The sequence below is a fragment of the Dermacentor andersoni genome, chromosome 8, assembly GCF_023375885.2.
Source record: "Dermacentor andersoni chromosome 8, qqDerAnde1_hic_scaffold, whole genome shotgun sequence".
Taxonomy (NCBI): Eukaryota; Metazoa; Arthropoda; class Arachnida; order Ixodida; family Ixodidae; genus Dermacentor; species Dermacentor andersoni.
Genome location: NC_092821.1, coordinates 136,006,959 through 136,032,043, shown reverse-complemented (window position 1 = coordinate 136,032,043; position 25,085 = coordinate 136,006,959).

Here is a 25,085-nt window from a genome sequence, read left to right as displayed (position 1 = left end):
AGTATTCGCCTGATAACTAAATTAACACACATGGTTCGTACGCGCGCAAGAGAATCCTTCAACACTTCTCACTCGATGGTCGTGCACAGTCTCTGTGAAAGTGCTGGAGACAGAAAGTGGGGCAGTAGCAGCAGTCGAATTGACCTTTGTGCTGCCTCTCCAAAACGAACTGAGCAGCGAGAAGACAGCGCACACAAAGCTATCAGCCTTTCCGCACTCTGTGCCAATCCCAGATCGGTTTCCACATGGGGCCCGCGTAGTCGCGTGGTACGCAGCGGCCGCTAAAGTAAAACGCCCTCCCTCCTCTTCCCCACACACCACAATAACTAGCGCGCCAAAAAACATGGCGCATTTGTTGCTGAGTTTAGTCCCTTGTTTGCACGAGATTGAGCCGCCGCCTGAGAACAACGCCCCCGAATTCCTCCCCTCTTCCATATACCTTGCGCACGATGGATTGCGGCGCGTTTCCGGCCGGCTTTCCTTCATTGTATGTGCGAGATAGAGCCACCATTGTTGGCTCACTCTTCCGCGCTTTCACTCGCACGTACAGCTCACAGCGGGAGTTGACGGTGTTATTTATTTTTCTTGGGCTTTGTACCGAACATGACGGTGACGGTGACTGTGGCCGGAGGGTCTGTGTGTTTTTCACCGCAATAAAGTACTTTCAACATTTGCAAGTGATAGCCATAACAGCAAATAAATATATCTGCTATATCCAATAGACGGGATCAGACTATCAATAAACGTAGGTCTATTGTGGTTAGATGGTATATAACTTTTTCAGTGTATTAGTGTTTTATATGATGATCTCATTTATAGTAAGTAAAAGCAGAAATCACATGTACACTAGTATTAAACCAATAGAAAACGAATTAAACGAGGTGCCCAATATTTATCATTCATATCATAAAAAGCCAACAAACATTGACACCAAGGATAACATAGTGAAAATTACTTCTACTTACTAAATGAAATGACGAAATTATAAATTATAGGAAATGGAACTGGATGAAAACACAACTTGCCGCAGGTGGGGAACCATCCCACGTCTTTGCATTACGCGTGCGATGCTCTACCAGATCAGCTACCGCGGCGCTATTTCCCAATCCAGTTATTTTGGGTATTTATGTGTTACTGCTAGAACTAACCTTGGGAGTGTTAGCCAGCGCCAACACTCATAAACCATGGCGGTGGGTGCGGAACATCGTTTTTACCGTAGGCGTCACAAGTACGTGATCCTTTAGGGTGAAGGCAACTGTTTAGTAAACCCACGCGCGCTGTCTGAAGGCATCAATTTTGCTGGCTTCGAGACCATCGTTATGAAATAAACGAGAAGAACGGGGGTTAACCTAGTGGCCCAATTTTTATAATCATAGCCGCGATATCACTGATAAAATGGACCCCTCAGTTGGTCAACCCCCTTTCCTCTCATTTATATTATAAGGAGGGTCTCGATTCCGGCAACACTGACGCTTCAGGTAGCATGCGTGGGTTTATTGACCAGTTGCCTTCACCCTAAAAGAGCACGTACTAATGAAGCTTGTGACTTGTAGAAGCACATTCATAGTTACTTATCGTGAAAGACGTTCATTGAAGTGGGGTGCACAGCTAATGGCCCATTTACGGGAACGAAAGTTAGCGAAAATGTGCGCCTTCGTGCAAAGGCGAAGCATTGAAAGCTATAGAAAATAATTAGACAGCTACAGGAAATAGGGATAGTAGCTTTATTGGCTGTATACTTATCTAAACATTCGCTTAGTAGCTAAATTAACAAGCATCGTGTCGCGCGAGCAAAAGCATACATGAAGACGTCTCACTCGATGATCGCGGGCACCCTCTGGCAAAAAACTGACATGAGGAAGCGTGGCAGCAGGAGCGAGCGAATTGACCTTCGTGCTGCCTCTCGCTCGAATGCAAACTAAGCGGCAATTACACACTGCTGACGAAGCTATCAGTGCCTACCGCGCAACTAGAGTCTGTTCCCATCGCAGATAGCATTCGAGATTGGGCCCACTGCACCGTGTTCAGTCGCGCCATACTCACCCAGCGCAAGAGGAGCAACACCACCCTTTCATTTTTACAGTTCCTATAAGATCCACGCTGTTCTTTGACTGAACAGCTTGATTTATCCGATTGCTTATTTGTTCTAAGCCCTCAGTCGAGTGTCAGCGTTGTTAATGCGTGCGGCTACTTGTGAGTACTGTGCATGGTAGTTCCGAACAGCGGCTCGAAAACACGACAGTGGCGGATAGTTATAAGCGTGGGGGTGTGGCGGAGCTGCGGTTTACGGAGAATGCATAAGCGGGTTGACTATGAGTAGGGCTTCCGCCATTTGGTTAATGGGAGTGCTGCCATGCCTTTGCAGTCAAGCCATCGCCGCCGGACCGGACATATACGCCGAGGCATTTGCGGTACGGACAAGATTCCTCAACGTCCGTTAATGTGTTTTCTTTGTGGGATTGTGCCTAGCGAGGTTTCAGGACAACCGCTGAGCTGCAAATAATTTATGGCGGCGCCCTCGAGACACAGTGCCACCCTGTAGCACCGCTGTGTGGTATTTGCGCGCACCGCAGGGTGATTCGACTAACGATGTCGAGGACCGCTGGAGGCTATTCCGTGGAGATTCAGTTAAGAGAAAAAAGCGCAAAATTGTCGCATAACTGTAACATTTCACGAGTAATATTTTACGACTGTCGATTCAGCTTTCCGATTCCTTCTAAGTAAGCACTAACCCCTTTCAATGAGCGTCACAGCCTTGCCTACTGTAATGCCAGTTCATAACATCCACAACACCCCCATATATATATATATATATATATATATATATATATATATATATATATATATATATATATATATATATATATATATATATATATATATATATATATATATATATAAAATGTGTGTGCGTGTCTGTGTATGCTTATATATTTATATATATATAACATAGCCGAAATTATATCGCACGGTCATTTCCCATAATTTCGTTCTCGGTACATTTTGAGTACGTGGGTCAATAGCCATAATAGCAGTGTTCCGGTCTTACAGGTATCTAACTTGAATTACCTGAATGCCATAGTTCAGAATTGTAGTATATGTGCTTTCGCTCTGGGTAAGTTGTGGAAGTGCCAAGAGACGCCTGGACGACGACGACGAAGTGGCATCGAAAACGTGAAATCACGTGTACCGCAGCGCCTCTCTGCACGTGCGCACGTGTCGTAGCAGAATAATCCATCAAGAATAAATGTACGAACGAGCTAGCGCCACAAAAGAGCGCTAAGCGAATCGACAAGAAACGGGTGGCTCAGGCAGCCTAGAAAAGGCGAAGAGACCCCATCGGTAGGGGAGACGAAGCTGAGAAGAGGAGCGAGAAAGACGCGTTGACTTGGGTCGGAAGTCCCCGTTCGGGAGGCCAGTCGCAATCAGAGGGACGCGGTCGAGCACCCACGCCTGAGGGGACCTCTAATAGACACCTGCTCCCGTCAATCAGCCAACCAACCTGTCTTAAAGGGCCCGCGTGCCGCCTCCGCTCTTACAGTTCGTCGAACGACGCAACGCCGACCAAATTGTAAGTGCGCGGAGGTAGTCGCTCTGAACGCTGTGTAGGGACGCGTGATATTGCTTGCCCCCAGGCCTTGTGCCTGTGCACTTGTCTTTTGGATGTTTGAATATATGTTTGTGTGCGCTGAGTGTTGCCGTTGGTCCCTTGATGCCGTCGGGAGCGTCTCTGACTCACCATTTTAAACCTGCTCCCCGAACCACATCTTAACATAAGTGTCTCTGTTTTCGTGGATATCAAGGGAAGCTTTTTTCCGAACATTATGATTATGGCGTCCGCTGTTTCACTTATTTTCGGATTTCCTTTCTCTATGACCTTACGTAATGGATTCAATATACTTACCGCCTTATTACCCAAATAACATGAACCTACTATATTTTCGACATAATTTTTCAAAAGCAATTGAATCTTGCCGTTTATTATGTCTGAAACCTAGCCAGGCTACAGTTGCTTGCGCAATTGCACTTACGTCCATTGGCTGGAGCTTTTCTTGGGTAGTGGAGCTGAGGCTATTCTATTTTTAACAATGCACGCATCAGTTGCATAAAAAATACACGAGCGCGCTTCAGTACAATGTGCACGTTTCCCTGCCCAACTTTTTGAAAGTGACATGTATCCAATTATTTGGCACGTTCTAAAGTATGACATTGTTGGATCTCCGAATACTGCAGGCATGGTGAGCAAACACTCGTACATCAGAAGCTGCCGCATTAAACCTGCCCGTGTGTTCTGTGTAGATATGTTTCGTATTATGCTTAACGTACATTGTTCTGCCTTAGTTAGCGAAAACTACTGTATATCGTACAGCTCTAAAGCGTAGGCGATCTTTCTTTTTCAATTTTTGTTTGAAAACATCATTCGCACTAGGTGCATTTTATGACCATGTATTATGGAACCGATAAAAATAATGGCTTGCTTTTAATGGCCTCTGCATGGCCTATTGTACCTGTACTGCGCATTGTGAAAGAACAATACCTGGCTATGAAGGAGGGCAGACTTCTTTGTGAATTTTATTGAAATCTCGGGTAGCATGTTTTACCATATCTGCATCCCTTACTTTTTTTGTTTGCAATAGTCCCGCATGGGCGTCTGCGTCAGCAAGCGTTGGACGTCTTGCGACATCACGTATCTGAGCAAATGAGGGTTGGTCCCTCCAGCGCCTAGTCGTGCATGTCGGTAGTGGGTGGCTACCACCGCCGTCGAATTTCTAAATCATGTTATGGCAGAAGCCTTCCAGATCGGCCTCTAAGAGGAAGTCGCACCGAAGTACCTTTCGAATTCGCATCCCGACTAAATCCAAGGACATTCACACGTTGAAACAGAAAGAAATAATTCCTCTCACGGTGAAAGAGATCTCTTTCTATAAAGCAAGGAAGAAACTATCTCAATTACCTCAAACGAGCAATGCCAGTGGGGCGTGCAGGGGGCAGCGCCAAATCGGTTCCAGGGTCTACAGGGGTCACAGCCAGGGTCCCCGTAGTAACTTCATCCGCCCCCTTTGTGCTGCGCCGTCGTCATCCAAGACGGGCCCACAGAATACTGTGTCGCAGGGTCCAAGATTTAGTCGAACTTCGAGGCCTGAGAGGCGTGTCTCCAGGCTTAGTGCTTCATCCTCCAGCGCCATGAAGAAGGCTATGGAAGTCTACCTAAACACACCGGCGTCGTCGACGCCAAAAGACCAACGCTTCGGGAGCGTACTAAAAAAGACAAACTTCACGTAACTGCGCCATAGAAGCGCCAGACAACGTGGAAGGTTACCACCCTCGATACAATAGCTATGCTTTCATTACATGTCACCTATCACTTTTTAGCTCATGCACATAAAAAGAAACAATTTTAATTGCTTTACAATGGCTTTCATCATCAATTGGAATTGTAGAGGTCTGATACATAATCTAGGTGACAAGGAAACAATTTTAATTACTTGCAATGGCTTTCATCATCAATTGGAATTGTAGAGGTCTGATACATAATCTAGGTGACATCAAAGACATAATAAATTAGTTCTCGCAAGTGGCATTCTGCCTTCAAGAAACAAACCTAGGCCCCAAGAATAAACAAATTTTTAAAGGTTTTACCTTTGTCATGAGGGACCGCGGATATTCTAGCCGTTTGGCAGGTGGAATCGCTAATATTTTAGGGCGGCACTCCTACCTAAAATTTTCAAATAACCGATCAGGTACCAATGAGCACTGTTCATTACACATGATCACTGACCTATTTCTGAAAGCCTTCCATCTACAACGGCGATTTTGTTGGTTCTGTATTTCTTGATTTTGCTAAAGCGTTCGACACCGTTGATCACAGTATTTTATTTACTAAACTAGAATAATTGGGTACAACTGGTCCATCTCTACCTTTTTTTTTTAGATTGCTTACTTGATCCCGAACACTCAGTCTGCATAGGTGGCGTTTATTTAAATGTTCAGGTCATTATTCAAGGGTTACCACAGGGCTCAATACTTAGATCTTGATTGTTTTGTATCTACATCATTTACCTGATGGCATTAATCTTCCTAATGTTGCCTGAGGATACCACGACTTCCATGTCCCATAAATCGCCAACAGTGCTAATTACTGAGCTGAACAGCGAATTTACCAAAGGTACACAATGGTGTTCTTAAACAACCCAGTTTTGAAACCACTTAAAACTCAGTTCATTCTTTTAAAGAAATCTCAATAGGTTCTACCTTATCTACCACAAGTATCCATAGGCCATCATTTAATCCCAGCGGCTATTTTAAAATTAGAGCATAACTTGAAAAAAATCAAAATTAGACCATAACTTGAAGCTTTAATGATATTGCTTATGTTAAACAAAAAACTTCTTTTGGTACAAGAGCACTGATTCAATCTCTTCTATTTTTGTCTGTTCACCCCTTATTGCCTTTACACTTTGCTCCATATGAAGTCATGTCAGATATGGCATTACTTCGTGGGGAAATACATATAAATGTCATCTTTCGTCAATACGGCCCACTCAGAACCAGGTCATTCGCATTATTACCGACAGTTCTTTTTACTCTAATGCTTCCCCACTCCTTCAGGCTAACTTCATTCTTCTTATATCTGGCTTGTTTATATTGTATTTACTTGCCACTCTATTCAAATTATTCAACAAACAGCTCACATGCCAATTAATAGACTCTAGGTTGCTGACAAATACCAATAGCACCAGGTTTGACCCTAACCACAACTTTGTATTACCTATTCGCAACACAAACTATGGCAAAATGACCTCCTCTTACTTGGCGATTAAATTGTTGAGTGACTTACGCCATGCCCTTAAATCCTGAACATCTTTGCACGCATTTAAATGTGAACCCAAAACTTTATTTTGTACAGCAAGTTGTCCAGAATAATTAGTTTTGTATATAATGTGTGTACTTCACTTGTTAAGTAGGTTCATAAAATTTAGATTTAAAATGTAAGAATTTTTTAAATTTTACATCTATTACTTTTTGTATAAGATCTGTAATCTGTAAATAAAATAATTACATCTTCTCTCATGCGTTCATTAAACGTTGATGATCTAAAGATTGCGTGCCGAGTTTCGAACATAGTAAGCCTTGAACGACAAGTACAAATTCCATTAAATAGGCTTACACAGTCGGCAACCAAAAACGGTATTCATTTCTCCACTAAAAAAATTGTCGCTGTGGTCTTTTCCCAAAGAAGGGGCTTATATGCAGACCCTGTCCTGAAGATGCATGAATGTGCCCTGCCAGTAGAAAAAGAGCAGAAGTTTTTAGGCATTGTGTGTGATAAGAAGCTATTCTTTCTAGCACAAATAAACAGTTTGAATATTAAAGCGAACAATGCACTGAATATACTTTAAGTCTTATCACGCAAACACTGAGGCTGTCACCGGAAATGCCTTCTGCATATATACCGATCTTTGGTACGCAGCAAAAGACACTACAATTGTGCAGTCTATGGGTCAGCCAGACAGTTTTACCTAAAGGGACTAGATATTGCACATAATCTAGGGTTACGCTGAGCAACCGGCGCCTACAGAACTTCCTAAGCTCCTAGTCTATGCGCAGAAACTAATGAGCTATCTCTTGAACAATGAACACAACTCACGCTTACTTATGTTCTAAGAGTTCTATCACAGCCAGGACACATTCTACGACATTTTCACATACTGTAACACACAAATTCACTACGCGAATAAACAATATGTCATCAAACCACTCATACTTCGGCATGAAGAAGAGTGTCGCGAGTGTGATATCCCAAAAGAGGCACTTCATGTTGCAGACAAGCCATCCAGCTTAGCCCTCTCGTGCGACATTACACGATTTCTAGATTTCTCACTGATACACCATAGGAGGCCGGATACCCCACAGGAGCACATAATACAGGACTTCTCCACTGTACAAGAAACATACATAACTTATAATAAGTTTTACACGGACGGTTTAAATAGCAGCGTCAGTGCAACCTGAAGAATAATAACAAGGTGCACCTCAACAGACTTGTTCTATGTGAATAGAAAACGTGCTTTTGTCTCCCGAAGAAATAGGCGCCATCCTGGCGATGTAAGCATAAGGCAGCATAGAGGGATCGTAGAAGAGCTTGAGCAGATCTACGTGAACAGTTCCGCGACCGCGACGGCGCTGATCAGAAGACGGTGACACAGGGTCAACGACATAGTTCACAGGGGAAGTTTGTGCAATACCACGGTAAGGTCCGTGATATCGTGGAAGCAGCTTAGGAGAAAGGCTGGGAGCTAAAGGTGGAACCCACAGCCAAACCAATAAATCAGGGGGTCAGAACCACCACGACGAAGCTTGTGGTGTGTCTAATCTGCGATGCAGAGAAAAGACGGGGAATCCGGGAGATGGCAATTCAAGGCGATGAGCAAAACGTGAACAAGGTGAATGCAGGAGCCAACGTTTCGACAAGTGGACTTGTCTTCTTCAAGGCGACATATGCTTTCCTCGCCACAGTATATATAGGTGGGGTTATTCTAAAGGGGAGGGGGTGTGAGGCGGGAGGGCGCGGAAACGAGGGAAAGTGTGTTAGCGTGTCGAATTAGTAAAGGAACGCTGTGTACAAGGTCAAAGCCAGGACCCCCCCTCCCCTCACCCTAGTCTGTTAGCCCACGCGCGTTAGCCGGCGTGTCAAGGGCGTCTGACACGCCAGCTGACGAAAGAAAAAAAGAATAAAGAAAAAAAGAAAAAGAAAAAGAAGGGAAGAAAAAGGAAAAGGGGGGGATACGCCAATCTGCGATGGTAAGACAGAGGGCGAGTTGTCTGCATTCTTCAGCATGCTGCGCAGCTTGAGAGACAGGAACATATTCTGATGAATGAGGCTGGTAGGGTGGAAAGATATCGATGGTGCAAGAAGGTTCGTGGCTGTACAGTAAAAAAAGATGAGAAAAGCCAGCGGTGGCTTGAGAGGCAGTATTATAGGCGAAAGCGACGAACGGAAGCACATCGTCCCAGTTGGAATGGTCGGACGCGACGTACATGGCGAGCATGTCGCCAAGAGTCCGGTTTAAACGCTCCGTCAAGCCGTTCGTTTGCGGATGGTATGCGCTAGTGGTCATGTGGATAATGTGAAACTCCTTCAGAAGCGACGTCGCTACTTCAGATAGAAAAGCGCGGCCTCGATCACTAAGAAGTTCCCGAGGGGCTCCGTAACGAAGAACGAGATGCCGCAGTATGAATGATTCAGCGCGTTGGGCAGTGGCAGATGAAAGTGCAGCGGTTTCTGCATAGCGTGTGAGATGAGCCACTGCAACGATAATCCAATGGTTGCCAGCCCCGGTACAAGGAAGTGGACCGTAAAGGTCAATTCCGACGCGATCAAAAGGACGGGACGAACAAGGAAGTGGCTGCGGAGGTGCGGCAGTGGAAGTAGGGAGCGAGTTTCGGGGCCGGCAGTCGAGGCAGCAGCGGACGTAATTGCGAATGAACTTGTACATGCCAGGTCAGTAATATCGGCGCCTGCGGCGGGTGTAGGTTTTTAACACGCCACCGTGTGCACATTGGGGATCAGTGCGAAACGATGCCCATAAATCAGCCCGAAGATGACGCAGTATTATGAGGATCCATTGCCGACCCTCGGGGAGGTAGTTGCGACGGTAGAGGAGTTGGTCGCGCACAACAAAGTGTTGCTCCTGCCACCGTAGCGTCCTAGATGCTGTAAACGCGGCAGTATAAGCGAGAAACACCAAAAGTGAAGAAATCCATTGGTCTTGGCGTGTTGATACGCAAGCTAGGGAGAAGATGGCGGCTGATTGAAGAAGGATATCAGTAACTTCGGCCACAAGCATTTTTGTAGACGTCTCAGGACCTTGTTCCATGACTGCATCGGCAAGAAAAGGCAACTCAACCTCGGCGCGGGCGCAGTCAGTGATGGCATTATTTCACGAAAGGAAATCCCAGCCTAGGATAACATCGAGGGAGCAGGAAGGCAGCACAACGAATTCAATGACATCACCATCACTCCTCGTCATGTCATTGACTCCCCAATGGCAACACATGCAGTGTAGGCTCCCAATAGTTCGACAGGCTGTGCGCTCGCAGTACTCAAATACACTCCGGAAAGCGACGTCGTTACTTTTCCTATTTGTCGGCAAAGTCCTGCGCGTAACACCGAAATTGCTGCGCCTGTATTGACCAGTGCGAATGTTCCAATCCCTTCAACGTATACCTCAATGGCGTTGCAGCGGTTATTTCGAGCCCTTTGACAAATCGAAGGGGAAGCAGTTCGCGCCTCGGGAACAGCGACACTTAGTTTCCCTGAGGTAGAGGGCTTGGCCGGCGTCTCATAGGTTAGAGGGAGCGGCGGCGTCGGGATGGGAAACGACGAGCATGGTTGAGAACAGGGGATTCATCTGGCGGCACAGGAGATTGTAGCTGTCGAGGGGCGTAAGTCCTCATGGGTCGGCGGTTATCATAAATATGCAGCATACGCCATCTACAAAAGCGGGCAACGTGTCCAGGAATACCGCAATGGTAACAAATTGGGTGGTTGTCTGCGCTGCGTAAAGGATTTGGCTGACGTGGCAGCTATGGTGCAGGCTGTGAGAAGGGAATCGGGAGCGGTCGCGCAACAGCTTGGAGAGGTGGACGTGAAGCGAAGGGCGGCCTTGCAGCGACGCCAGCGTACGTCAGGGGCGCCGTGATGGTAGGCGGTTGAATACCAGCTGGCAAGCTCTCGGCGACTTGCTTCTTGATGACGCTCTATAACCCCGGTTTCAATGGAGAGTATGGTTGCGCGCTCGTGAAAGGCACCAGGAAAAGCTGCCTAGAAACTTCTTCTTGTAGGAATTCCTTTATTTGGTGCATTAGAGGCGACTGGTCAACATCTAGCGTCAGACCTCAGAAAGCGGAGATTTCTGAGGACGGATGTCGTGTGACTGACTACTCGCTGCCTTCGAAGTTCGTCGTAACTTTGACAGAGCGCAATGACGACGGACACGGTGGTCGGGTTTCCGGCAACCAACATTAGAAAGGCGTCGTCCTCAATTCATTTGACGATATGCCTGATTTTGTCGGCTTCTGGCATCGTTGCGTCAACTCTTTTGCACAGATTAACGACGTCTTCGATGTAGCTGGTGATATTCTCACTTGGTTACTGGGCGCGTCCGCACAGACGTTGTTCGGCCTGGAGTTTGCGGACAGCAGGACGACCAGATACTTCCATGAAGTTGGTCTTGAACGCTGACCATGTTGGGTTGAGGGGTTGACGGTTCTATTACCACAAATGTGCAACGCTGCTCAAGTAGAAAATTACGTTGTTGAGCTTTGCCGTATCGTCCCAGTGGTTGTGCGCGCTGACTCTGTCGTACGAGGAGAGTCAGTCCTCGACGTCCTGATCACCGGTACACGAAAAAATAGCAGGATCCCGCTGACTCTGTACGCCAGGACAGATGACAGTTGGTGCCGTACTGCAGATTGTTGAGCTGGATCGTCAGGCATGGTTCAAGAAGGCTGGGCAGGATCGTCCGGCATGGGCCGAGATGGCTGAAGGGTTCGGCTTCGAAGTTACAGCGTTGATGGAGTCGTACCCCGCACTCTCCGCCAAATATCAAGGTGTTTATTGAGAGGGTACGCAAGGAGTGAGAGATCGAACTCGGTGCGGCAGTCAAAACCCTGCTTGCAGTCAGAGCCGGCCCCGTGAGTAAAGCGCTGGTAATGCGCCTGACTGACCGGCAGTTCTTACATTTCATACGCTGGTGAATCGCGGGGCTAACCAGCGCGTCTTCCTTACACATTGTATAGTTCGAGGGGCGGTTAAATGTAACTGGCATATTGTTCAACATGCATGCCTAGTGAACTTGTTGATGAATCATACTCCTCCTTAATAAGAACAATCAAGTGTTACTCTATTTCTATTCTTTCGTACATGGCTGAAGAGTATAACTTATTTGATTTTGATGGTCGGAAGATGTCATTTTTGGGTATTTAGACTCTGTCGTAAGAAGCAGTTTGCGGAAAGTGTCTTTTGTGCTAGAATCTATTTCCCTGCCGCAGAAAGCACGCTCCCGCATGACGTGCCGATTCATTGTGCCTGACGCATGTATGGAACGACGTGTCGCTGACGTCACGCTGATTCTACTTAACTTGCTGTGGAAATAACGACCGGACTTTTTCTTCACTTGCCTACGGATTGGACTACAGTCGTCTCCGGTTTTTCGCCGATCACGCACTGATAGCGGCGGGCGCCGCTACATATGTCAAAAGCGATGCGATCCACCCACTTTTAAAAGCGATTAGAAAAAGGTGATGGAGACGTCGTCAGAAAAGGGAGCTGCAATGGCCACTCCATTGCTGTCGGGCTTTCAGCAGCCGCCACTGCTGTACTTCGACACTACCTCGGAGGGGCCTGCGTGGATACTGCACCTCGACGACTATCGCTGTGCGTAGAGCCTGAATGAGCGCTCGGAAGAGGCACAAGTATGCACTCTGCTTTGTACCGTGGGACAATAAGCAAGGGACATCTTCGCCAACTTCAATCTTTCTGCAGAAGATTCGAGGAAACTTGAGCTGGTCAAGAAGTTTGACAATAACTTCATCAATAAGGGCAACTTTGTCTACGAGAGCGCTTGCTTTCACAAGCGGCACTCGATGGCTGGCGAGTCAATTGACAAGTTTATGATTGCTCTACACGTCTTGGCGGACAAATGTGACTTTGGAGAATTCAAGCAGTGCCTCATCAGGGACCGGTTCGTCGTGGGCCTGCGGGATGAAAATCTTTCCGAATCGCTCCAAATGGATCCCAAGCTGTCTCTCGCAACAGCTCTGGCAAGGGCCCGCCTAAAAGAGCCTGTTCAGCAGAAGGAAGAAGAACTTCGATACTGCAATGTAGTCCACGAATACACACCGTGCAAGCCATGTGAGGACGTCACTGTCGAGGCAGTGGGCTACCGCAGGAATCCTCAACGCAGGAAGAAAACCCGGCTGGCATAAGCTCGTTCCGAGGCACCGTGCATCTTCTGCGGAGGCAACTCGCACCCAAGGACAGCGTGGCCAGCGAGGGACCAGAAGTGCTTCAGCTGCAGCTTAATGGGACACTGTGGCAACGTGTGCCTCAAAGGGACTTCTCTAGGCTACCAGCGAAAGGTATGAGTGTCTTCTATACAAAAGAACACTGGGGAGATTTTTTGGGCATGGTCGAGGCGTCTGACGCCAAGGCGCGTTACGTTCAGGTATTACTTAGCTAACTCCGTGCCTGTTTTCGCAAAGGTCGACTCAGGCGCAGAAGTGTGCGTAATTCCAGCATCGTTTCCGGCACTTCGCACGACTGGCGCTAGTGGTGACCGCTTAAATTTTATGGGCAAGTCTCAGGCGGATATATTTTGGAAAGGACAAACTTCTCGCCAAACGCGTTATGTGGTCACTCCTTTGCGTCGTGTACTGCTGGATTTGCCGGCTCGCGAAGCGTGGGAAACATAACGTTCGTTGACTTTGTGGCTCACAAGGAACCCAACTAGGAAGTTTTGGGCCCTCAGGTTTTTAAGAACTTAGGCACTATGCCCGGGGAGTATACAATAAGGCTTAAACCAGATGCTGTTCCATTTGCAATAAGCGTACCACGCAGGATTCCTATACCTCTTCAGGAGCCAGTAAAACGAGAACTCGAGACGATGGAACAAATGGGCGTCTTTCGTAAAGTCAAAGAGCCAACAGAGTGGTGTGCCGGCATTGTGCCTGTACAATATCACTCGGGAGATATAAGGATCTGTGTAGACGTTACGCAATTGAACAAATTCTTCTTAAGAGAAAGATACACATTGCCTAATGCCGACCAAGCACTGCACTCTTTTGCCGGTGCAAACGGGTTTTCCAATTTGGACGCCAATTCCAGCTTCTATCAGGTGCGACTCGGCAAGGCCTCAGAAGAGTTGACCATGTTGATTGCACCATTTGGACAGTAATGTTTCACTAGGTTGCCGTTCGGGATTACATCAGCTCCAGAGTATTTTCAGAGAAGAATGTCTGAAATCCTGACAGGCCTTCCTGTCATCGATAAGCTGATGGACGATATTCTCATATTTGGCGACAGCAAAGAGCAACATGACTCTAGACTATCGAACGTCTTAGCTAAGCTGGCCCAGTCTAACGTTACCCTAAACAAAGCGAAGTGTGTTTGGTGTTCGAAGCATAAGCTTCCTGGGCCACTTACTCAGCGAGGAAGGCGTACAGCCGGATCCGGCCAAACTCGGGGCCATTAAATATCTAAAAGTACCGTCTGATAAATCGCAATTACGCAGTGTTCTGGGCATGGCCAACCACCTAGGCCGTTTTTTGCCGAAGTTGGCGCAAACCACTGCCCCGCTACAGGAGCTTTTGCAGAAAGAGACCAACTGGGCTTGGAGCGCTGCTCAGAACACGGCTTTTGAAAGTTTGAAGTCTCTTATATGCTCAGCAAAGTGCATGGCTATGTACGATCCACGTTTTCCCACCATTCCTTCGGCGGACGCCTCGTCTTATGGTCTCGGTGCCGTCCTTTTCCAGAAAGAACGCAATGGCGAGCGCCAGTCGATAGCGTTTTCTTCAAGGTCACTGACCAAAACTGAGCAGCGCTATGCGCAAGTTTTCCACTTGCGGGGCCACTAGCGTTAACATGGGCTGCCGAAAGATGCGACGAATACATAAGAGGGATTGAGGTGATGCTTGAACGTTGCTTGTTACGTTGCTTGGTAAACGCCTATTGGTGTGTTGCCGCCAAGTGTTCAACGCTTCAGAATGCAGCTGATGTGGTATCACTTTCAGATTGTGTACGTTCCCGGTAAAAGCTTGATAACAGCGGAGGCTCTTTCAAGAGCACCAACGAAAGCAGATAAACTAGCCGGTGAACTGACAGTCTCGGAAGTGTCGTCTCTCATCAAAACATGGTGCAAGTGCTTCAAATGGGTGACAGTTTTGTTAACAGAGTGCGGCATGTGCAAAGACTGACGTCGTTTGTCAAGCCTTGCTTAAGTTGTGTCGCCAAGGCTGGTCGAAAAAAACCAAAGCTTCCTTACTACAAAGTTCTGTACTGGCAGGAACGAGCACTAATCGCCGAATACAATGGCATGCTGCTAAAGGGAACAATATTGGTGGTACCTCAGTGCGTAAGAAAAGAAGTACTAAAAACTACATGATGGAAATCGGAGCATCTGGAGGACTAAAGCTTCGGCAAAAGAATTGGTCTGGTGGCCAGGCCTCGGCGAACAACTTGCGCGGCTAGTGAAAGAATGTATTACTTGTGCGCGCTTTGTCACCCAGAACTCGGAGCCATTGATTTCGACCCCAACGCCAAGTTTCACGTGGGAACTAGTTGGGATCGGATCGTGCCTTTTAACAACTGTCATCATCTTGTCGTGGTCGACAACCTGTCACGGTATCCGGAAGTAGCCCTCCTTCCCTAAAAGAAACTGGTGGGGTGATAGAAAGGCTAAAAGGCATTTTTCCCCGCCTTGGCATGTCGGAGACCGTAGTGACAGACAATGGACCACAATTTTCTTGTACAGAGTTTGATAAGTTTGCACCCGATTATGGCTTTGGTCACATCACTACTAGCCCTAGGTACCTACTACTAGCTCTAGGGCGACCGAAATCTTCATGGGCCGGCGTCTTAGGACAAGAGTTCCAACGCGCCGCAGCTGTGTGATCCTGTGCAGCCCCCGTTGCTTAATCTTGGAGCCAAAGACAGTACCAACAACAAGCTACACGCACGGTACTACAACAGGCGCCACAGAACCCGGGAATTGAATAAACAAAAAGCTGGTGATTCCGTTTTGGTAACGGACTTGAAGACCAGAGCAATGGTGCCAGCCGCAGCCACTACACCACGGTCCTACATAATACGCACCCAGGAAGGGAGAACGCTGTGGCGTAACCGTCGAATGCTCAACCGCTTGCCAGAACAGAGGAAGGCAGAAGGCAGCTACGAGTTTGCAAATGAAAGTGATTCATCCGAATTGGTTTCTATGAAGAGGGAGTCCCCCGCTACCTTACCAGCTTCGTTGCCTTTAGCCATCAGGGGTTATGGCTTCAACTTTAGTACCTTCTGCTTCAGTGACCATGACCAAGTCTGGTAGAGTGGTTAAGCGATGAGTTCGATACGGGATTGGATAATAAGGTTTTGTTCGTGGTCGATTACAACTGAGGGTTTTTGCTTTTTGTTAATGTGCGGGTGTTCTAAATGTCATGCGCGAAAACCACTCTTTCATTTTGCAAAAGGGGGGATGTTCTGGGATGTATTTCCCTGCTGCTGAAAGCGCGCTCCCACCTGACAGCCCGATTCATTGTGCCTGACGCCTGTATAGAACCACATGTCGCTGACGTCACGATTGTTCTACTTCAACTGCTGTGGAAATCAAGATGGGGTTTTTTCGTCGCTTGCCTACGGGTTGGACTACGGTCGTCTCCGGTCTTTTGCCGATTGCGCACTGATAGCGGCGGACGCCGCTACAACTTTGGAAATGCTTATATTGCGAAGCACAATCAAATATGTGCGTCCTTCAGCGAGCGTGATGTGCGTAATGGAATACAACGCCAGGAACGTTTATACAAAGTACAAGTCTTTACTACAGAGATAATGGTGGGTTGCGCCAATTCATACATACGCGAGAATCTCATAAAGCGTACTAATCTCGACATCACATACCACACGCAGCACGGCATCAAAGTATAAATTCCAAGAACCATACGCGAGCATTTATACGTACCCCCATTGCCCCGCAACATGCACCCCCAACACCACACGGGGAGGCGTAAAGCCAGGGCACAACACATGAAGCAAAGTTACTCCAACAGCAAGGAGGCGGTCTTCACCGATGCAGCCCGTTATCGAGACAGGAAGAGTTTCGTGGCAGCAGTTACTAGCCACCGAGGCAACCACTTCACGAGCGTCACCGCGAACACGGCACATGCCAAAACGACGGAGGAAGCGGGCCACGCACAAGCCAAAGCGACATACGTGATCGGCGATTCGCAAACGCAATTCGCAATTTTGCAAATGGGCGCATCTCGAAAGAGACACATCACATACTCCAGCAACATCCCATACACCAGGGAGAGGCCGACTTCGATAACCGAAGGCATTTGCTAAGGATCCCGGCACACACTGGATCGAGCACCCCCAACGAAGCGGCTCACCGCGTTGCTCGAGGCCTCACTCACCGAGAATCATCGGAGGAAGAGCCCCCGCGGGGTACTGCAAACCTCTGGGGGTGGGAGGATCGTATGACCGGGTTCCACGACATCACGACACACTATCAGTTACAAAGACGCGTATACCCATTCCCTCACGCTTGGTTAGACAGGACGCAAGCAGTACACTTCAGACAATTACAGACGGATTCTTATAGAAACCCCAGACTCATGCACGCCATGTATTCAGACGTATACACTACAAACAGATGCACATCGTGTGGCGAGATTGCCACACTTAATCACATGTTATGGGAATGTCAGCACTTAACAAACAAGTCGGGCAGTGCCAACCCCTCCGTCTCTTCTACCACCAGCCTCCGCTCGCGCTGGAAGACCGCAATGCTCAGCTCGAACCTGACAGCACAACTCTGGGCCGTCCAGCGAGCCGAGGAAGCCGCTTCGAGACAAGGTCTCGGAACCGCGTCCGCGGCGGGTGCCCAGACCCACTAAAAAGTCGCCGGACTCAAATCTTACTGATTTGAAAATAATCTTTATGCTCTCTCTCTATGCACGAATGTATAAAACCTAAAGACAAAAGGTGCCTAGTGTTCCATCATTATTTAAATACACAGGCTCTCCTATCGTTTTATGACGGCCTAGTACAAGTGATTATTAGACGCTCTTCGTTTTACAGTGCTGTGATGCAGCTTCTGTGTCATGGAGCTATTTAGTTCATGATGCAGATGACCGATCGGCGTTCGGTTTGTCGCTGGGGTGACATAAAACGAATGACCGTAGGAAGATGGAAACTGTAATTATATAATAAACGTCCGCAGTTTTCAGTTGCCGGAGTAACGTGTGATTAGCGCTTATAAAAGCTTTTGTGCTTTTTGAACGATGAAAAGTGGTTAAGCTTGTTCGTTGGTCGGAATTAGCATCCAGTTTAGAGTGAATGTTTTGCATACGCATTGTAAAGTAGCAGTCACTTTTATTTAAAAGCATGGTTGCTCGGCGAAAATACATTCCCTACAATGCTGAACTATGACGTTTGCAGGCATTAGCTGTGTGTAGCTTCTCTGTACATCTTCGTCTTTCCGAAGGACTATAATGTTGCATGCTAGCAGCCTCCGATGGTAGCCTCCTGTAGCATTTCTAGACTAAAAAAAAGCGGGGGGGGGGGGGTGTAGGCGAAGAAATCAGTAGCACTTTTCTTTCAATACTAAGTTATTACAGTTGCCCAGCTTTAACGTCCTAAAGATAACTGACTGTTTCGGCAGCGACAACTGTGAAGGGCACCGAGAGGGTAATGGCTGCGACGCAACGCCAGTCTTAGTGCAGAGATACCAAGCAAACTTTGGAAGAAATAAGTTATGCCTGCACTTATATATTCGGCAGGCACGGTCCTGGTAACATCGTGAAATCTTGATTGTACCAGACACACTATTTCCCATTAAGCATCCTCCTAAACTATGTGCCATCTCATTCGTTCTGGTGCTGTTATCAGTTAGCTTCACAAGAGATTATTCAACAGTTCTTCATATGACCTGTAAGGCTGTAACGAGAATATCAATTATTTATTCTACTACAGTCATTGTTGCAATTTCCCAAAACATGAACAATTCAGTGCATCGACTACTCTTCGATAGTTCACTGCTGGCGAAGCGAATATTGAAACACCACACCTCACCTCGCCTCTGTGGAGATGGAAGTGCAGGCAGCTTTCAGCATTTTGAGTACGACTGGCTTCAGTAAACGCATTTGAATTTATGGCACTTTTCTGCAGAGGTGCTTGCATTTGCGTCCTGTTGCCCCTCCATTCCTCTATTTTTTAGCCGCGTTTACCCATTCCCTAGTGCTGGACAGCTAAACCTATTCCTTTCCCCGAAAAATACCACTGCCTTATTTTTTTACTTTACGTATACTTCCATTTATTTCCCATCCATTGATTCAGATCATGCGACTATTCGAGAGTCGCCTGCGTACGCCCCTCCGAAAGCAATTAAAGTCCACTTTCGATGCCCATGGCAAAAACTGGGCCAGCAATTTTCACCACTAAATCTGTAAGTTTGCGATGGCATACTTGATTGTGACAATTGTGACGACTCGAAAGCTACGCGAAGTATACGTCCAGGGAGACTTTGCTCATTTTCTTTTATCAAAGGGGCGGTTATGACCTCGCAGCTCTTACAAATTTACTGTCATGCACAATGTAAGGATCCAGGTATGCTGAATACATCTCTAGCTTTCTGAAGCATATTACCGAAGTCGGTGAAGTGCGCTTATATTGTAGTCTCAGCACTGTCTTCACGCGCATTACATGGCAAAAACATATCTGATTTGCAAGTTCATTCGACGTGAAGCAGATGGGAACGCTTTTAGGATGTATCTAGTGCCATGAAATGTTAGAAATCACTTTACTGCGAACACCCTCTTTAGAAATACCTTCCTTAGTTCCGAATGTTCACATTTTTTTTTCTTTTTGCTCGAAATGACCTCCAAAATTTTTCCTTAACCTACTGATATGCTGAAAACCGTCATCTTAAGCTTTGTATTTAACTCCCGCCACATTTCAGCGCGCTTTTACTTGTCATCTCGTTTTTTTTTTTTTTTGCCTTTTACTAGAAAAGCGGCTAAGCACCCAAATCTTGGTCACGCTTTGCAGCATTCTCGTCACTGCATATACGGGTCATAAAGTAGTCTAGACTAACCTTTTTGACGGGGTTTTACAGGGCGTGGGTGATATTTCGCGCCTTGTTTTTGACTGATGCATTTGCTTCGCTTGTCGTTGGGCCTTGCTGACAGTTTACGCTGCTACCAGTTTGTGTTCACGAGATGACATATGCCCGCGTTCTTACAAGATTTCGCTGTAAGCCATATGCTGTCAGTGGTTTGCCAGGTCCTTTCTCAGCCACTACGGCTATGAATAAGCCTGGCCTGCCTCGGTGCTGTGCGACAGGCTCAACCTTTACTAGATCTCCGCCCTTGTACAGCTGCAAATGTTCATTGTTAGAATACCCGCAAAAGGACAAAGGTGTCCTAACACAGAACGCCTGTCATTTTGGTCCGTTCACGCTTTTCCTTGTAATAAACGCGCATTGATTCGCCCGGTTCACAATTCTGCCGGCAGATACTGCGAACACCATTGTCTTACAACATTGCAGTGCTGCGTTGTCGCTTTAAACCCCGGTCCAACGGAACGCTCGTATTATTGCATTAAGCATAGTTTATGTATATTGGAGTTCGGTGGTTATTATGACCCGTTCTCATGTCCGTATATTCACTCTTCATTTTTGATAGTTGCATCCCTGCATCTAGCTATCCTGTTCGTATGTTCCACTCGTGTATAACGTGCAAAATGACTTGATGGTAATAAAAAGTAATACAGGAATTACAAAAATAATTTTATCCTCGTTGAAAGAAAGAGGCGAAAAATGTTTGAGCACGCGTTCTGACTAGCGTGCTTTTTGAAGCCTATGAAATGAAATTATTCCATGTCGTAACTTATAACAGCATTCATTTTTAGGCAATTGCATTACTCTCTCAACTGATGGCACGAAATATTATTAAGATAAATTGTTTTTATCGTAACGTGTGTCATCCCGTAGGTAAATATATGAATTACATTGTACAGATGATATTATCAAAAATAAAAATGCTTAGTATTAGGTTTCATCAAATATTATGTCGAAAATTGAGCCTGGCGAAGCCAAACCTGCTTACACTCTATTTCATGGCAGATTAAAAAGTGCAGAAATAGAGAGTCAAGCCAGACATAGAAGCACAGTTAGGAAAAAATTTGGAAAACCTAATTATTTATTGCAGCAAACCCAGAAAGTTAATTTTTCAGCTTAGCGATTGCTTAATTAAAGCATGAGTAACAGAAATTCTTAAAACACTGCCATGGAAACATTGAGAATATGCGCGGCGTTCTGGTTACGCTCATGGTACAAATAAAGAAGAAAAACGCTGATGTGTGTGGAGCTGCCACGTAGGTCCATAAGCGAGACAAAAGTTATTGCATTGCTCTGGCTTTGCACAACTGTCTCAATAAAAAAATATAAGATACGGTTTCTTGAGACATGAGAATGCGCTCAACTCATGGTACTGGTGTTAGGCAAGCGCTATACAATTTAGCTTAATTTTAGAAGCAGATTTACCATACTGAGCCAAGCATTGGAACGAGATGAAAAGCGGGACACGTAATACCACCACCTACTGTATGCTGTGTATGTGAAGTTATATTCTGTAGTTCTGGCGGACGCAGTGACGTTATGCAGGACAAAAGGCTTGCAAATAGACGTTCAGAGTAAACGTGTTCTCTATGAGCGTCTTACAATAAATGGGCATAATACCTTCTGTGCTTAATAGAAAATTCAGGCTAAAGTTTTTACGTACTGCAGCTAGAAATACGAGAGAGCAGAAGAAGTGGGATACAGGTACATCTCTGTGAGGTCAACGCAAAACATACCACTGCCTTTTGCAATGTAAACTTATTAGAAATTAAAATTTCCTATTTGTTGCTGATAACACTCAAAACGAGTCATTGAGTTTTCTTATTAGAAATATCCTAATATTCGGAGTGTCGTAAGCATTTTGCAAGATTTGAAAAATATCCAGGGGAACGCCTCTCAGGACAAATGTCCTTATGGCGTTTTGGCTTGAAGTTATGTAGCGACTCACTATGATGCGACTGCCGAAAAGCGGTATGCAGGAGGCACGTATGGCTACAGGCCTCCTTTCTGTGCTTTTGTGTAAACTAAATAAAAGAGAAGGAGAACTCCAATCAGAACCTATTTTTTAACCCGATATGATAGGATAGATAATGCTAGTCTTGCATCTTTAAGAATTAACACTGCAGTGATGTGCTTTGTACGGACGACACAGACTTTACTCCAGAGAAACGATAATTTACGTGCTGGACAAACAACACAACAACGACAATCCTAATAGTTAGGACTGTCTGAAATTCCTAACGCTCCTAAGCGTACATCAATCGGCCTACTAGACGGTGTGTCGTAGTCTTTGCCGCGACAGTTGTTCTGGTGGACGCTGCGCGAAGCAGTCGGGAGTCCAGCACCAATCGAGCTGGCCTGTACAAGACCACGACGTAACAGGAGCAGTGGAAGTGTACAGCAGGCCGCTGCAGTACAGGTCAATGGCTATCCAGCCACTGTTGCCGTAGACTGCGGCCACATCGGGTCACCTGCTCCACCGGCGGGTGCCTCCTAAGTCCCAGGTGGCGAACACCGCGGCGACCAGGCCCTCAGATAAAATACGGCATCAAGCCGCTACGACAGCAAGCTGTCGGTCGGCGGGTGAGCAGCAGGTGCAGAGCGGGACATCGGTCTCACCAGGTGGCTACAGGACGCACGGTTGTGGAAACTCGCGACTCGAACCGCCGGTCAGCGAGCTGCCGTTCGAGTAGTTCTCGTCTCGATTCGCTCTGGCCACACGCCGCTCCCACTCTCGTGGCCATAGGTTTTCTCTTCCACCGGTGAAGACCACACAATACTCATCACAACTGCCATTCTTACTTCGCGTCGTCGTGGTCACACGATCTATAGCATCACACCCTACGTTTCGGCCTTCTGTTTAATTCAGTTGCCGTCGAGCAGGCAAGCATGGGTCGAATGTCTGCCTCTGATTCTGTGCGGACAAGCTGCGGCTTCTAGAGTTGCCAACGCTAAGTCGTCACGCGGCGCGTATTCTAACATATATTGACAGCAGAATCATGCCTCTTATGTAGGATGGAACAGCGACTCGTCCGAGCACCGTCAAAATTTTAAAGAATTTTTTTTTTAATAAAAGCAGCACATACCAAGTGACACACACGCAGTCCCCCATCGTGACTTCAACGAAGGTCAATGAAGAGGGGCAAAGAGCCACTCACTCAAGTTTGCGCGAAATAGGTTGAATGATACCCAGTCTAATATACCCAGTAACCGAAGTTAGCATGAAAGAGGTCGTATAATAACCAGTGTCACATACCGCATGACCACCGTTGGCGTGGAAGAGGTTTGCTCCTACTGAGTATCGCATATCCAGCGAGGCAAGATGTTGCAATGAATAGTTTTCGAACCTGATTCCCACAGCAGAGCTGCCCGATGCTCTATTCGTTAGGCAATCGCTACTGAGTGACTGAGGTTGGGGAAAAATTTACCTGCTTCTCAATGGCACGTATTCGTCCACAAGCCTCCAGGCACTTCAAAATTCTCACTGCCGCCTCATGGATGGCTTCTTTTTGTCTCCTCGTTGATTACCAAAGCCACCATATGGTGATTTCGTCTGCTTGTGAAACTCCATCCGCCTTGCCGGGGACATTGGGACGGGGCTTGAGCGCAATGTGGAAGAGCCGAGAAAAACTTACCGAGCTCTTGGGCGCGCTTTTAGATAGGACCTTGATTCTTTGAAGCGACCGCATCCTTGAGGTACTTTGGGTATATTCAGGGGTATAAGTATACCTCTATGCCGCTATGTACGCTCCTATCTAGACGCTTTGTCGCCAATATGGACCACCATGTACTCCAACTTCAAATGGTTAAACATCGGAATGATATGCTAAAGAGCCAACCGTGGGTCGAAACCAACCGTGGGTCAATGAGTATGGGGCAATGTGGAACCTCTTTCTCTGTATAAGTTAAACGTGGTATGCACCATGCTTCAACAAAACTCTTTGATGCCGACTAGGAGCACTGATTTGTGCCAATTAGTCTGTGCTGGTCCTCAATGAAACTCTTTTATGCCAACTTGCAGCTCTACAATAACAAAAATTCAGTGCCGCTTACCTCCTCAAGAGTGTACTGACAATTTTATGAATTTTTGCGTGTAGTCCTTTCGCGTTAGAAAAAAAAAAAACACAATAAAAAGGGCATAATTCCAAATTTGAAACTTTTTCTCACCGTAGCGAAGCGAATAAACGAAATAAATCCTGCTTGGTTGTTAACACAACTATAGGCCTGTCTGTACACAATACAAATTGAGGGAAAAAAAAGATTTCTTCTGCCCTTACACTGAAATTTGAATTTTCTTTTTATATATACTCTGCCGGTGATTTACCGCTCCTTTCCCCATAGAATGCTTCATGCCCCATGTATTCTTGTTATATGGTGAAATGAGCAATGTCACAAATTTTAACACGTTCAGGTAGCAGAAAAAACTTCGGAAGACAAACGTTGCGAGGATGAACAGCAATCGTACAACGGCACCTCGTAGATATAGGGAGCGTTCTGGCTGTATAACTTACTTTTCATAATGGTACTGTTAACTAAAAAAAAAACAGCAGTACACAAACCACGACCACACAAAATGGATGCAACTAGCAGTGGTCCCCCAATTCATTTCGCTTTCTTTTTCGTCAACGCATTTTCTTGACATCAGGCTACCAGCCTGAATGCAAGCTGTGGCAATTAACTGGGATTCATACCTTTGCAACAGTTTTTTTTTTTGTTTCAAGCGGTGACGCTTCAGTATACAGGCGTTACTTCCTCGACAAAATCAGAGTGCAAATTAATAAGCAACAATTGTTTCTTAATTATTCGATCAATTCAAATATATTTGGCCTTAACACTCATGTAGCACTGAATTCGGAAGGTATACAAAAGTTGGACCTCGGATCGCCGCTCTCAATCTAGGCAGTGTTATTGCTGGTGGCTACATTCCGCCATAGTAGATAGTTTTTTAGAATGCTTGCGCCTAAAGTTTTAAGTGAACTCATTTAGTACTTTTTGGTGACACTTGATCGAAATAATTTGGCGATGTTGCTTAAGAAAAAGATGTAGGTGACACTGCAAGCTGTGATTCTAACAAAATTAGGCTGGACTGCGGTTCCAAGATGCCACGTGTTATTTTCCAGCAGAAGCATGTAAAGCTTCCACGGCACTGGCAAGCTCACGAAAAGAAGCAACGTTTTAATATAACAACGA